Genomic DNA, 17,235 nt, shown 5'->3' with positions numbered 1-17,235 from the left:
CGTCTGACACGCATATTTTGGAGACACCAACAAGAAGTTTCTCAAATCGATGTCAGCCCTAAGAAGTGAGTCGATCGACGGACTAGACAACTTTAGTGTTTAGTTAGTCAAGTTAGAGCCTCTTTTGACTATATTTGAAGGGGAGACTTGTGATATGATAGATTTTGGTGAGCTCCATGTGGAGTCAGGAAGTCAACCTCCCGGGTGAGGTCAAAATATAGGATGTACCAACTGTAGCAAGTCACCGATCAAGCCATCATGGGCCACTAAGCTGAGTGGACCGCTACGGCCCCAGGGGCTTACCTCCCCACAACACATATATCATATGCCTCTCGATTGAGCACGAAGAGGCTAATCAATCGTGTTTCCCTGACCAGGGGCTCAACTCCCCACAACACAGCATATGTCTCTCGATCGATCGTAGAGAGGCTAGCCGGTCGGATTTCCCTGACCCTAGGGGCTCAACTCCCCACAACACATCATATGCCTCTTAGCCAAGCATAGAGAGGTTAGCCGATTGATTTTCCCCGACCCCATGGGCTCAGCTCCCCACAACACAACATATGCCTCTCAGCCAAGTGTAGAGAGGCTAGCCGGTCAGATTTCCCTGACCCTAGGGGATTAGCTCCTTACAACACAGCATATGCCTCTCAACCAAGTGTAGAGAGGCTAGCCGGTCAGATTTCCCTGACCCTAGGGGCTCATCTCCACACAACATAGCATATGCCTTTCGGTCGAGGGCAAAGAGGATAGCCGGTAGGGTTTCCTTGACCCCAGGGACTCAGTTCCCCACAACACAGCATATGCCTCTTAGCCGAGTAGAGAGAGGCTAGACAGATGGGTGTCCCCGACCCCATGGGCTCAGCTCTCTACAACCTAGCATATGCCTCTCAGCCGAGCAGAGAGAGGCTAGCCGGATGGATTTCCCTGACGCCAAGGGCTCAGCTCGCCATAACACCATACTTTTTTTTTCTATTGAACTTAGAAAGGCTATCCAATCGAATTTTTCCAAATTCCAGGACTCCGCTCATTTCCACTTTCACCTTATCCTAATGGGCCCTAGGCCCTCCGAGTCTAATAAGTAAATGGGGCTTGCCTCGTAGGTCACAAGGATGTATAGATCGTGTCCCCATATATGTTGCACGTATAATTATCAGAGTATGCAAAATAGTAATAATCTTACAACTATAGGGTATGAGTGATGTGATTGTATAATACATTTATAATACAATGACGGGATGTTTTCCACTTTGATAAGACGTCCAATTAATGTGGGAATTAAGAATATGTTATAAAAAGTGTCTCTTCCCACATGCGCATGTATGCCTTCTCTTGGTAAAAACTTTACATTTTGTTAGTGTTCATTCACCATGATCCTGTCCGAAAGTCGAAGAGATGGATACTAGGGACGTGACGCTCCTGCTGACCTCCGGTGGATTTCACTCCCGCCTGCAACACAAGCAGCGTCAGTGCCAAGCCAGGCAAGGAGTCCTCGACGATAGCTCTCCGATGCTCAAGTCAATCTCTGACGAAGCAAGAAGAAGTGAGTGTGCATGCTTCCCAAGGTGAGCATGCATCTCAAAGCTTTCCTAAAAAAACGTGTCAGTAAAGTGTCCCTGACACAGTACCTTAACGGACCGAGCATATCTCTGAAGTGATAGTGGAAGCTTCTGCCATACAATCTTCTGTCTGATCATGTCGCCTGTCAGCGGCACTCACTCTCAAAAGGATGTCCAAAGATATCCTGCTATGTCTGTTGCTTGGCCAAGCAGAATGGTCGCCCGGCCGAAATTCTGCTATCCCCGGACTGTCTGCTATCATGCTGAGCGGGATAGCTGCTCGGCTGAAAGTCCCCTGTCCAAGTGTCATCCATTGTTGGACCGAGTAGGATGGTCGCTCGGCCATAAGCCCACTGTTGACATGCTCTATTACTTGGTCGAGCAGGATAGCCACTCGGTGGCCAGTTCACTATCCGTGCGCTCGGCTGATGTCGAGCATACTGCTAAGCCGAGGGGAGGAGCCACTCAGCTCGTCTTATGCGTGTTCCTTGAGTGTCAGTTTGATTATTCCTTGTGTCTATGAGTTGGTGCTTAATCCCCAATCGGAGTATGATTCACTCGATCGGCCAACCCTGTCAACCCATTGACCATCTTGACTTTGACCTCCACTGTGGCAGCAGGGGTGGGGGCCCCTCATCGTCACCGCATCACAAGCCTCCCCTTCAAGTCTAGTCGAAGGAGGTTGTAGTCCGACTAACTGGACAATTGTGTGAGCAGATTCCTTCCCGATCAGCCTTCGTCACTGTATGGACTCCGATCGGGATAGGCCTGATCCTCGTTGATCGACCTTTTAAATCTTGTCGCTCAGTCATAAGCATGCTCCCACAATCCGATCGGACAGACGAAGGTTTGCAGTTGTAGAATCTTTTCCTTAGGTTGTCTCGGGCGAGCGCAGGCTAGGCTAACATTATCCAAATTTCATGGTAATCATGCAAATCCCCGCTCATTAAGGATGAACATGTTCCTACGTCTTACTTAATTGTCAACCTGTGGTGGTGCACCACGTGTCACGCCCGCCGTCGCCGCACGCCTAACATGACAGGCGTGATGTGACATTTAGTGGTTTGAATTTAACAGTGAGATCTTGGCCTGGGTTTCTATGACCTAGATCGAACGTCTTGGGTTTGAATTCAATGGTGAGATCTTGGCCCGGGCCTTATAAGCCCGCTGCGCCGCTTCCTTCATACATTTCATGTGCGAGTTCCCTAGTGTTCGAGTTCTTGTCTCCTACGATCACTGACGATCTTCAGTGCTTCTTCTCCGACGATCTCAGCTTTTCCGGTGACCTCTCTCTTGTAAGCCTTCTCCCCCTTGAGCCTGCTTTCGCTCCTTTTTAGTATTTCTTTTTGCTCTGACAACATTTGAGCGACCTTTCTTCCTTTTTCAATCGCATGTCTACCCTTTTTTTTCTTCTATTTTTGCAATGGCCAGCTCTTCTCAGTCACTCTCACCCGTCCCTGGACTCTGATACTTATCCATGAAGTCTAGGTTTGATGGGGGTCACACTAAGAGCCTGCGCGAGGCTTTTAAAATTCCTTCTGATCATCAGATCATTCTACCTTCTTTGTCTGATTGGCCCAACTCTATGCCGACTAGCTGCATTTGTTTCTTCCGAGACAAATTTATCGCCAGTCTACGATTTCCCCTTCATCCCTTCATTCCCGCAGTGTGTAAATATTTTCGCATTTCCCTTAATCAACTCATGCCGAACTCCTTCTGACTATTGTACGGCATCATTGTTTTGTTTCGGCTACACAACATCCCTCTTACCTCCCGAATCTTTCATTATTTTTATTATCCTAAACTGTCCGATCTGGGGGCTTTCCTTTTCCAGTCTCGAGTCGGTCTAGCCTTTTTCGACAAGATGCCGACCTCCAATAAACACTGGAAGGAATATTTTTTCTTCATGCGCCTTCCCGAGCAGCCAGATTTCCCGACCAGCTAGCAGCTCGAAGTGGTGCCTTAGCCCCCTCTGAAAAGCTACAAGAGCCTATCGGACTACTTGAACGCCGCCTCCATGCTGGCCGATTAGAAGTACGACATCCATAAGCTACTGCTGGAGGGCGTCTTGTACATCTTCGGCCTGAGTCCGATCTTCACCCGGCTGCCGACCAGCCTAGGTATGAAGCTTCTTTAATTCCTCCTTTGATGCTAACTGATTTTTCCTTCTCTTTTGTAGCTGAAGTCATGATGCGAGCACGTATGACCAGCAAGGTGAAGCTTCAGGACGTCGCGATCGATGTGGTGGCCAGTGAAGAACAGGCGAGCCAAGGCCTATAGCCGGTCGGCTCATATGATGATTTGCTCGGCGTGAGCGAGGAGACGCTCGTTGGTGTGGCCGAAGGCAAGGCCAGCCATGCGCCGAGAGGGGGAGTCACCCTGGGCTCATAGCCTCCAGCCGAACGACGCCCCATTATTCCCGCTGAGGAGCCGTCAAGCTTGTGATGTGCGTATATCTTATGATCATTTATACACATTTTGACTCACATTCACTTACTTTATTCACATATATTATATGCATGTTCACCTCTTTTAGTACATATTCATCATAAATACTCTTTTGTTCGGAAATCTGCTCTTTTGTGTGTTTTCTGATTGATAGGACGTAATTTGGAGTAAAAACGAAGCCTACATGAAGTCTATGTTAGGATCCTTTGTACGGCTAGAGAGGGGGGGGTGTGAATAGCCGCCCCAAATCGCTCGCGTTTCTTCCTACACTTCGTTAGCGCAGCGGAAAAATAAACTAGAAACGAAAAGAAGAATATCAAACCTTAGACGCAGCGATGTAACGAGGTTCGGAGATGATACTCCTACTCCTCGGCGTGTCCGTAAGGTGGACGAGCCCTATCAATCCGTCGGTGGATGAGTCCCCGGAGAACCGGCAAATGTCAAACTCCTTGTGGGTGGAGAAACCTCGCCACAAACGTTTGCAAAAGCAAACAAAGAGTACAAGTACAAAGAATAAGCAAGAAATACAATAAGAATACACAAGCACTCTACCAATCTTGCTTTCTCGTCCGATTGAGTCCTGATGAGCGGCGCTTCAAAAACCCTAAGGACAATTGTTCGATCGGGAAGCTCACGCTGGCTCGAGGAAGGAACTCAAGCGAGCTCAAGCACGAGCAGCCTCATGAAGCGAAGAGAAGAGGAAGAAGAGGAAGTAGCCCTGTAGAAGCTCTCAGCCTTTGAAGAAGACAGCGAAGAAACTAGCCGTTGCGTCGCAACGGCTAGAACCTGATCGGTCTACGGACCGATCAGGCCGATCGGTCCCGGACCCGATCGGTTAGTGCATGAACCTTCGTGCGTACTCGACGATGCGTGGACCGATCAAACCGGATCGGTCCACGGACCGATCCCGGTAACTCTTCCTTCGCGGACGTCGTCTCACGATCGGCCGCCACGGCCGATCGAAGCTCCGATCGGTCCCGCGCACCGATCGGCGTCTTCTCGCGATTCGATCACCTTCGATCGATGCGTGGACCGATCGAGATACCGATCGATAACACATCGATTCGATCGGTCACGGGCCGTCGAGATAACTAATGACTTGGTTTTGCCCAAACCAAGTCCCAAGCCTTCAAACCAATATCCGGTCAACCTTGACCTATTGGTACTTCATCCCTAGCATCTGGTCACTCCCTTGACTGCTAGAACTCCCCGCCAAGTGTCCGGTCAATCCCTTTGACCTACTTGGACTTTCCAACACCAGTCGATCATCCCCGATCCATCTGGATTTTCCCTCCGGCTTCACTCACGGGACTTTCACCTGCCTCCAGGATTTCCATCTGCCTAACATCCCGTTAGGACTTTCCCACTGGCTTCACTCACCGGACTTTCCACACTGCCTAACATCCAGTTAGGACTTTCCCTATGGCTCTCACTGAGACTTTCCAATGCCTAACATCCAGTTAGGACTTTCCCTGGCTTCACTCACCGAGACTTTCAAGCGCCTAACATCCAGTTAGGACTTTCTCACCTGCCTGGCCTCACTGGACTTTTCCGTGCAAGTCTCCATACTTGGACTTTTCGTGCCAAGCTCCTGCTTGGACTTTTCAATGCAAGTCTCCATACTTGGACTTTTCCATGCCAAGCTCCTGCTTGGACTTTTCGTGCCAAGTCTCCATACTTGGACTTTTCCGATGTCAACCTCAACCTTGACCTCGGTTTGATAATCTCCCAAACATCTATTCTTGTCCCACATCAAGAATAGAACTCTCTCACAGTGTCAAACATCAACATGCAACACAACTAGGTCAACCTTGACCTAAGGTTGCACCGACAATCTTCCCAAGTCAAACATCAAAATACAACTCGAGTCACGTCAACTCGAGTCGGGTCAACCAGGTCAACCTTGACCTAAGGTTGCACCAACAATCTCCCCCTTTTTGATGTTTGACAAAACCATAATCAAGTTAGGTTAAGCCGATAACCTTAACTCAGGTTTTCCAATGTTCTTCCAGTGTCCAATGTTCTTTCCTTGAACATTCTTTGGGCATTCTCCCCTTAGGTTAACCCGATAACCTAACTTGGGTTCTCCAATAATTCTCCCCCTTTTTGACACACATCAAAAAGAATTCCAATGTTCTTCCTTGAACATTCCTTGACATTCTTCCCCTAGCTTAGGTTAGCCTGATAACCTAACTTGGGTTCTCCAATAATTCTCCAATGAACACGCTCCCCTTTTTGACACATATCAAAAAGAAAAAGGAGGGTATCAAGGTCAAGAGTTTCTTCCTAATGAAAGTCCCATACCTTTCATTTGAAACTCTTAATTTCCCCCTTGATACTAAACTCAACAATCAACTTAGTGATAATCCCATATCACTAATCCTTAAAAAGTCTTTTGGAGTAAAAACTCCCCCTAAAAGTCAACTCCCCCTTGACAATTAGGTAAAACTTCCCCTAGAGGTCAACTCCCCCTTGACCATTGCACCAACAATGTCTTTGTGAGTTCCAAACCTTTAGAAATCCACAAAACCCAACTTCTAGCTGAAATTTCAGACCAACAGCTGAAAATCAGAAACTGGCACGCTCTGATCGGTCCCCAGACCGATCAGAAACCCCATGGATCGGTCCCCAGACCGATCAGGCCTTCACCAGATCGCACCAAGCTCTCTGGTTCTTACTGGATCGGTCTGCAGACCGATCCACAACTCTCTGGATCGGTCCGCAGACCGATCAGAGCTTCCCTGGATCGGTCCCCGGACCGATCCAGACACTGAAATCAGAATTTCTGATTTCTCCTTCCGGAAATTCAGAAACTCCTAATAAATTCAAGAAAATTCCAAAAATTACGAAACTTTGAGGATACATTCCTCATATCATACACTATCATGGAAAAATAGTTTTCTATGAAAGTAGTTTCCATTTTTCAATCTTGATACAAAGTTCAAAAACTTTGAAAAAGTTCAAGTTTAACTCAACTTTGTATCACAATGTTCAATGATGAATGCTATCACTAGGAAAGCTTCATCAAGGTTTTTCAAATCAATTTTAAAATGCTTTTAAAACCATTTGAATTTAGGACCATAATCTTAGGGCTAGATGTACATGACTTGTACACAAGCTTTCCCTATGATCCTTAATTTCTTGAATTAGGCTCATCTAGGTACAAGAACTATGCACCTTGATCCTAACTCATGATCCTAATATCTCACACACATCTAAGGTGTATCAAACCACATTCAAGTCAATTTGATGTGAGATATGGGTTAAGGTCAACTTAGGCTAAGTTCTCATGCATTTTCTAAACACAAATTTGATCTCAATATCAAAATGTGTTTTTCATCCTTAAATCAATTCAATTGATTATTAATGCAAGAGATGATGACATGGCATAAAATGATATCATAAATGAAAACATGTGCCAATGTCATGATGTCATGGCATAAAGTTTGAAACTAAACTAACACATGACATATAAATAACCTAAGCATTATCATGACATTTCAAATGATCATAAATTAAATATGATGTCATGACATGGCATATGGCAACCAATCATGGCAAGTTAACACAAATAAAATACCTAGATTACCTATCTAAGTATCCTTAATCACTTAGCTAACTTAAATTCTAATCCTAGATTGCCCAAAGTGCTCCAAGAAAATGTCAAAACCCAAATTGACATTTCTTGATCTCTTGTTTGATTTATACCATTTAAAACTCTACAAGAGTAGCACTTCTAAATTAAGGCCCGGATTGCCTTGATTACCTAAGAGAGTATCAAAATCCCAATTTGATATTTCTCTAGGTTTTTCCAAATTGTGTCAATTTAAAGTAAGATTAATATATTCTCACTTTGGCACACTTTACTCTTCCAAGGAGTGAATGATAAAGATTATTCCATTTCATTTTTAAAGGTTCCCAAAAACCTTGAAAATGCTCCTTGAGTGTCAATTTCCTCAAAGTTGGGTTAACTACCCTTCTTATTGGAGTTGACACTCTCTAACCCATCTATGGGGTAGAGAAAATGCTCCTAGGAACCCAATACCTACTTGAGCTCATTGGGTTCACTAAAAATTCACTAGGGATGACTTCCCTAGCAACCCTCCTAATGACCCTCTTAGGCTTTAAAGCCTTGGTCATTTGGGTCTCATCAAGGTCAACTATAGGGGTGACTCCCCTTGTGACCTTGGTAATGGTCTTCCTAGCCCTAGGTTTTGTTCCATAATCGAATGGAACATTATGGTAAGTGGGCTTGACCAATTGGGACTTAGGTTTGTGACCCAAACCTTTCTTGTCCTTGGGCATTGGTTTTGACCCTTAAACCCTAGAGATGACTTCTCCAAGTTTTTAAGAGCCTTTTCCAAAGTATCAAGTCTTGACCTCAAGACTTGATTCTCCTTCTCTAATACCTCAATTTTTGATTTGTCATTCTTCTTTGAGGCATTCCTAGGCATGTGTCTAGTTGATTTGGGGTTTCTACCTAGGTTTTCCTTAACCTTAGAAGTGTTAATCCTAGGGTTAGCATTCCTAGTAGTATCCCTATCTAGGTTGACATGTTTAGCACCTAAGCACATGTATTGATTTCTAGTGTTAACATGCTTATCATTATTGACTAATGCAATAAAATTACTAGCATGTATCCTACTAGACTTGCACGAATGAGCCTTAAAAGATACCTTAGGGTTTGCCTTAGCTCCCCCTATCGATGTGCCCGGTCTCTTGCCCTTGTGAGGTTGCCTCCCCCTCGGACAATGGCTCCTATAGTGTCCCCGTTGCTTGCATTGAAAGCACACCACGTGCTTCTTGCCTTTGCGTGTTGGGACTCCGGCTACCTTGACCTTTGGCGCCGGTGGAGTCTTCCTAACTCTCTTTGGACATTTGCTCTTGTAATGTCCATACTCCCTACACTCAAAGCATAATATATGTAATTTATTTGAAACTAAAATGCTTGAGTTACCTAGGGTTTGGGATGGATGACTCTCTCCTTCATCCCTTCCGGAGGTAGAATCTTCTTCTTGCTCCGATCTTGAACAAGAGGAACTCTCCTCCTCTTCTTCCTTGGATGTTGAGTAGCCCTCAACTCCCAATTCGCTCCCTCCATGATGTGAGCTACTTGGCTCACTAGGCTCCTCTTCATGGCTTGAAGTGGAGCTCTCCTCATGGTACTTGGCCAAGTTATCCCATAATTCCTTGGCATTGTTGTAACCTATCTTACACAAGATGTTAGTAGGCAATGAAAATTCAATTATTCTCGTTACCTCTTCGTTGATTTCGGATTTGTGAATTTGTTCTCTTGTCCACTCCTTCTTCTCAAGTGGTTTTCCTTCCTTATCCACCGGAGGAGTAAAACCTTCTTGTACACAAAACCAATTCATTATGTTAGTCATAAGAAAGTACTTCATCCTTACCTTCCAATACGCGAAGTCGCCGCATTCGTAGAAGGGTGGAATGGTGATGTCTTCTCCATAGAGATCCATCTCTAGCCCGTGCTCCCCCGGGTGTTGATCCGTCGAAGAGCGGCCTCGCTCTGATACCACTTGTTAGGATCCTTCGTACGGCTAGAGAGGGGGGGTGTGAATAGCCGACCCCAAATCTTCCGTTTCTTCCTACACTTCGTTAGCGCAGCGGAAAAATAAACTAGAAACGAAAAGAAGAATATCAAACCTTAGACGCAGCGATGTAACGAGGTTCGGAGATGATACTCCTACTCCTCGGCGTGTCCGTAAGGTGGACGAGCCCTATCAATCCGTCGGTGGATGAGTCCCCGGAGAACCGGCTAATGTCAAACTCCTTGTGGGTGGAGAAACCTCGCCACAAACGTTTGCAAAAGCAAACAAAGAGTACAAGTACAAAGAATAAGCAAGAAATACAGTAAGAATACACAAGCACTCTACCAATCTTGCTTTCTCGTCATGGAGTCCGGATGAAGCAGCAGCTTCAAAAACCCTAACAGCAGCAGCTGTTTCAGTCGGGGAAGCTGGGAGAGCTCAACAAAGCTCAGAGCGCAAGCAGCAGCAAGCTAGAAGAGGAAGAAGAGAAGAAGTAGTCGCCAGAGAAGCTCTCGGCCCCTTTATACCTGCGAAGAAAACAGCGAAGAAACTAGCCGTTGCGTCGCAACGGCTAGACCTGGATCGGTCTACTGACCGATCGGGCCTATCTTGATCGGTCCCGGACCGATCGGTTAGTGCAGTAACCTTACGTGCGTGCTACTCGATCGATGCTGGACCGATCAAGACCTGTTGGATCGGTCCACGACCGATCGGTAACTCTTCCTTCAGCGACGTCGTCTCGATCGGTCGCCACGGCCGATCAGAAGCTCTGATCGGTCCACGCACCGATCAGCGTCTTTCTCGCGATTCTGATCACCTTCCGATCGGTCGTGATCGAGATAATCGATAGCACATCGATCGTTCGATCGGTCACCTGCCGTCGGATAACTAGTGACTTGGTTTTGCCCAAACCAAGTCCCAAGCCTTCAAACCAATATCCGGTCAACCTTGACCTATTGGTACTTCATCCTAGCATCCGGTCACTCCTTGACCTACTCCCTCGCCAAGTGTCGGTCAATCCCTTTGACCTACTTGGACTTTCCAACACCGAAGTCCGATCATCCGATCCATCCGGATTTTCCTCTGCCCGGCTTCACTCACGGGACTTTCACCTGGCTTCACTCACCAGATTTCCACCTTGCCTAACATCCCAGTTAGGACTTTCCCACTGCACGGCTTCACTCACGGGACTTTCCACTTGCCTAACATCCCGTTAGGACTTTCCCATCGGCTTCACTCACCAGGACTTTCCAACTGCCTAACATCCCAGTTAGGACTTTCCACTGCCTGGCTTCACTCACCAGGACTTTCCAACTGCCTAACATCCCAGTTAGGACTTTCTCACTGCCCGGCTTCACTCACCAGGACTTTTCCCGTGCCAAGTCTCCATACTTGGACTTTTCGCGTGCCAAGCTCCCTGCTTGGACTTTTCCAGTGCCAAGTCTCCATACTTGGACTTTTCCAATGCCAAGCTCCCTGCTTGGACTTTTCTGTTGCCAAGTCTCCATACTTGGACTTTTCCCGAATTAGGTCAACCAGGTCAACCTTGACCTACGGTTGCACCAATAATCTCCCAAACATCTATTCTTGTCCCACATCAAGAATAGAACTCTCTCACGAGTGTCAAACATCAACATGCAACACAACTAGGTCAACCTTGACCTAAGGTTGCACCGACAATCTTCCCAAGTCAAACATCAAAATACAACTCGAGTCACGTCAACTCGAGTCGGGTCAACCAGGTCAACCTTGACCTAAGGTTGCACCAACAGTCTAGAGCTTCTAGAGTGTCAGGGGCAGGAGAAGACTAAGTTTTCTTCATGTTCTGGCCGTGTAGAACCCACACGGCCGTGTGGAGGCCGTGTGGGGGCGTGTGAGGCTGTGTGGAATTTCTAGCACTGCAGACCAAAAGTAAAATGATCATAACTTTCTGGTAGGTTGGATTTATGAGCCATTCCAAATATAAAAATGTAGAAAACTTCAAGATCTACAACTCTTATGAAGACTTTAACCAGAGAAAACCAAGTCTTGAAGGTCTAAAGTTCGTTTCTATGAGACACGGAACTGGCACACGGCCGTGTCAAATCCTGCACTGCACATGAAGAGGAAAACAGCCATAACTTTGTGTTCATTTAGAGTTTTGGGTTGTTCTTTATACCAACTTGTAGCTAACTTCAAGATCTACAACTTTCATAAAGACCACATCTCAAGAATACCACGCTAAGAGGCACTAAAATGGATTACAAAAAGAGGCATGACCTTGATACATAACCAGAGAGGATGGGCGTGCGGCTTCGCCAGAAGAGAAGATGGGTGTGGCCGTGCCAACCTTGCACGGACGTGCCACGGGCCGTGCGGCACCCATACCCTAGCTTATAAAAGGATCAAGAAACCTATTTTTGGGAATCATCTTTGGTTCGGGACTTCGTCCCTCCCCTCAGGGAAAGCCATAGAGCTTCATCCACCGCCGTCCCTTCACGATCCGTCCATCTCCGGAGCAAGGAGGCATCCCCAAGACATCGGCAAGCATCTCTTCTTCCCTTTCTTCTCACACCTAAGGTTGTAAGTATGCTTTTCTTTATGTTCTGTGGTTGTTCTTCCCCCATAATGGAGTAGACGTCCTTTTCTAGGATTAGGGAGTATTTGTAATGCGATGGAGATGTAGAACTATGTAGATTCACTTTGCTTCTATACGATGACTTGTTAATGTCTTGTTCATGCTTGTGTGAGATGTTTATATTTCTATTCTTTGATTGATTGATGTGGAGGATTGTTGATCCCACAAAGGGGATACCTTAGAGCGTATTAACTAAAGTACCCTAGTGACAGGGGTAATCCTTTCCAGACGTCTAAGACATTCTCTCAAAAGGAGAGACAATCCCTTAGGAACTGCTGCTCTCGTAAAGAGAGTGCTCTAGATCATATACCCGAGGGGCCCTAGTGACAAGGGTAACCCCGTTCACGGACGTCTAGGACATTCTTTTGAAAGGAGAGGCAATTCCTCCATAAGGAAGTAGGTAACCGTACCGAACCTCTACCCTTATCCTTATTATTCTTTACAAGATATGTATCCCAGTGATCTACCGAGGCGCCCTCGTGACAGGGGGTTAACCATTACAGGATTTCACAGGGATCGTCTCTACCTGATACTTAGGGATACTGGCCAATCTAACTTCCTGCAAGAGCATTGACATAGAGGATAGAAACGAAACAATCTATGTAGTATCTCCTAGTATTATAATGAAACCGAAATCCTAGAATCCATATCCCAAAGCTCATTCCCTCCAAGATCGATTCTCTCTCTTCTCTCTCTTCTCACTTTCCTCTTCTCTCTCTCTTACTCTCATTTCTCACCAATCTTAGGTTTGTCTAGATAACTTACTTTGCGATATCTCTAGTGCTTAATCAACAGTCCCTGTGAATTCGATATTTTTATTACTGATGACGAAACCATATACTTACGGTTGTGTAACAAAATTTTGGTGCCGTTGCCGGGGATTGTTCGTATTAACATTAGTAGATTAGCAATTTAGTTAATTTAGACTTGTGAATAGTTTTATTTTTCTATTTTCATATTTCAAAAAAAAAATCTACATTTTCTTTCTTGTCTTTAAATTCTGCATTTAATTTTTTTACAATTTAATTTCTGTATTTTGTCTCTTATTTTTCATATAGAATTTTATTTCTCATATATTGTTTTTAGATATCTTGAGTACTAACATGTCAAGTAGGGCTTCAAGAGAATTTTTCACACCTATGAGTGCAAGACCCAGATCTCCCATTGATAAAGGCTATGATCCAGAAGAGCAACTTGAGTTTCTTTGTGGAGAATGTGGTAGCACGTCTCATCCAGCTGCCTTATGTCGCTTCTTCCAAAGTACTGCTAACTCCTTCACGGAACTTCAGCACTTATTCCAACCTCAACATTAAGATACGTATGAGCAGGTTCCTGATACTTACGGCTATGACTGGGGAGATTATCAAATTCAGGACTTTCAACCTCAGTTAATTCTGGAGCAGAGTGAGCAATCATTTGCCCAGCAGCAGAACTCTGACCCACCTCAGCACTACAATCAGGATTGGAGGGATTATCAAAATTTTGATTATAGAAGTGTGCAAGATGTTGATCATTCTTTTCAAGCATCTCAGAGTTTCTCAGAGTTTCAGGATGATTTTTCACTGGACAGACCACATCATTCACAACCAGATGAGTAGATTAACTTGGAATACTCCCAACACACAAATATCCTTGCTCCAAGTCAGATGGAGGCCACAACACAAGTTTCTAAAGAGCTAATGGTGCAACGGGGGATCTCAGCTTTACGAATATTATTTCAAATTTCTAATAATGTTGTTGATCCCTCAATTGATGACATTAGTGTTGGTGGACTCTTCCCCACTAATGATGATGATGTGGTAGATAAAAGTGTAGGGACATGTACTAAGGAGGAAATGTCCCAAGGATCACCTCTCTTGGTTGCACAACCAATCGATACTATGGAATTTGCAAGAATGGAGTTGGTTGATGATAATTGTGTAGGGGTTTGTGCAATAGAAGCAAAGCCCCAAGAATCACTACTTTTAGAGCCACTTCCACCTAAGCCAGAACTAGAACCAATTCTTAATTCTAAAGAAGTCACATCCCATTGTTTAAAACTTTCAGGTACATCTCAACAATGCAAGGTTAGTATTTCTAGTGATCTTTTAGAAAATTTCATAGAAGTACCTATAATTGATTTTGTTGGATGTGATTCAATTTTCGATGCATATTCAGTTCATACTAATACGGTTCTAGTTCCTTCTAATATTACATGCTTGTGGGAGGTTTGCCTTTCTTTTGGGTGTGCAGATTTTCATGGGACCTATAATTGGAAGCTCGATCTGAACCGTCTATGACCTCCTGAAAGAATTTCCAAGAAGACGAAGATAGAGAGAGAGATTCTTCACCTTTTAATGAAAGCTCCCTCCATAATAAGAGCCCTTGGTAAGAGAGTGATGAAATATCCTATCCCTCCAAGAGCGAGATTTCGATGAATCTAATGAGGTGGTTGAGCTAATGACCTTAAACAAGCGCTTTTTTGGAGGCAACCCAAGTTCTTTCTTATTTTATTTATGTCTTCAGTTCTTTCTTTATAATAAACATGTATCCTCTACTTAATTTTTGTTGTCAATCTTCTTTTATAGGATTCAAAGATTAGGAGGAGGGCAACTACATGATGGAGAAGTTCATGACATGGATATTTGGCACGTATCATTTGGTAACTTCTCTTACTTTAAATCTCCTCCACATTGTTTTTAGTTTTCATTGGGATAATGAAAAGTTTAAGTCTGGGGGGATGCATTTGGTTCAGTTTAGTTTTTGCTTATTTCTTTTTGCATCTTACATCACATCATGATTGCTTGTTCCTTATTGCAAAATACTAGAACGTTTATTCTAGATTTTATGTATTACTTATGGTGCTAGTATGTTTAGTGATATATCTTTTTCTATCTTTGATAGCATGAAGTGAGCAATGTTTTTACTATAAGAGTTTAAGTATTGGCCTTGTTTTAGGATCTCTATACACTATGCCTATTTTTGATGGCTGATAACTCTAAAATAGTCATGATTCATAGAATTGGACTAGTACTTATGCTTCTATGGTGACCTCTCAATTACATTTTGGTTACTGGATAAACTCAGATCATGTAAGCTCATTTGGAAAAAAATTAATCTCAAAAAAAAAATGAAAGTTTGTTCAAGTTTGGTACTTTGCAAACATTCAAAAAGAAAAAAAAATTGATTGAAAAAAAAATAAGGGATACAAAAATTGTTGTCGTGAGTGGAAACTAGCAATTCACCCCTTTGAGGCCGAGTTAGGTTACTGGGGAAATGAATGCTATGTTTCTCTTGATACTGAGTATTCCTTTGAGACCTTGTGTAGATGATGCATAGCATTTTTTTTTAGGGGAACGAACCTTACGTGTGGCAGGTAAGTGCCTATCGCCAGAAGCATAAGGAACACAACTCTATGACGACTTTACTAGACTCAGGGATTGAAACTTGATAAATTTAGGCCACTTTTACACTGAGCACGGAGGACTACTACTTAGGTCATACTTAAACTACTTTTGTATCTTGCTCACCAATGAAATCATTTGATAGAATTAGATTGACTTGCTAGAGATTATGATGCACTATTTAACTATATGAATTTAGATTGTGGGTTTTGCTTGAGGACAAGGAAAGGTTTAAGTCTAGGGGTGTGATGTGCGTATATCTTATGATCATTTATACATATTTTGATGCACATTCACTTACTTTATTCACGTATATTCTATGCATGTTCACCTCTTTTAGTACATATTCATCATAAATACTCTTTTGTTCGGAGATCTGCTCTTTTGTGTGTTTTCTGATTGATAGGACGTAATTTGGAGTAAAAACGAAGCCTACATGAAGTCTAGAGCTTCCAGAGTGTCACGGACAGGCGAAGACTAAGTTTTCTTCATGTTCTGGCCGTGTAGAACCCACACGGCCGTGTAGAACCCACACGGCCGTGTGGGGGGCGTGTGAGGCTGTGTGGAATTTCTAGCACTACAGACCAAAGTAAAATGATCATAACTTTCTGGTAGGTTGGATTTATGAGCCGTTCCAAATATCAAAATGTAGATAACTTCAAGATCTACAACTCTTATGAAGACTTTAACCAGAGAAAACCAAGTCTTGAAGGTCTAAAGTTCGTTTCAATGAGACACGGCCTTGGCACCCGGCCGTGTCAAATCCTGCACTGCACATGAAGAGTAAAACAGTCATAACTTTGTGGTACTTTTGAGTTTTGGTCTGTTATTTATACCAAATTGTAGCTAATGTCAAGATCTACAAGTTTCATGAAGACCACATCTCAAAAATACCATGCTAAGAGGCACTAAAGTGGATTACAAGAAGAGGCACGGCCTTGATACATAACCAGAGCAGCGGAAGAGCATGGTCGTGCGGAATCGCACGGCCGTGCCACTTGACCAGTGCAGCGGAAGAGCATGGTCGTGCAGAATCGCACAGCCATGCCACTTGACCAGTGCAGCGGAAGAGCATGGCCGTGCGGAATCGCACGGCCGTGCGGCTTCACCAGAAGAGAGGATGGGCATGGCCGTGCCAACCTTGCACGGTCGTGCCACGGGTCGTGCGGCGCCCATACCCTAGCTTATAAAAGGGTCAAGAAACCTATTTTTGGGAATCATCTTTGGTTCGGGACTTCGTCTCTCCCCTCAGGGAAAGCCGTAGAGCTTCATCCACCGTCGTCCCTTCACGATCCGTCCATCTCCAGAGCAAGGAGGCATCCCCAAGATATCAGAATCATCGGCAAGCATCTCTTCTTCCCTTCTTCTCACACATAGGGTTGTAAGTATGCTTTTCTTTATGTTCTGGAGTTGTTCTTCCCCCACAATGGAGTAGATTAGAGAGTATTTGTAATGCGATGGAGATGTAGAACTATGTAGATTCACTTTGTTTCTATACGATGACTTGTTAATGTCTTGTTCATGCTTGTGTGAGATGTTTATATTTCTATTCTTTGATTGATTGATGTGGAGGATTGTTGATCCCGCAAAGGGGATGCCTTAGAGTGTATTGACCAAGGTACCCTAGTGACAGGGGTAACCCTTTCCAGACATATAAGACGTTCCCTCAAAAGGAGAGA

Source organism: Zingiber officinale, chromosome 10A, assembly GCF_018446385.1.
Source record: "Zingiber officinale cultivar Zhangliang chromosome 10A, Zo_v1.1, whole genome shotgun sequence".
In the NCBI taxonomy this organism is placed as follows: domain Eukaryota; kingdom Viridiplantae; phylum Streptophyta; class Magnoliopsida; order Zingiberales; family Zingiberaceae; genus Zingiber; species Zingiber officinale.
This window is presented reverse-complemented; position numbering follows the sequence as displayed.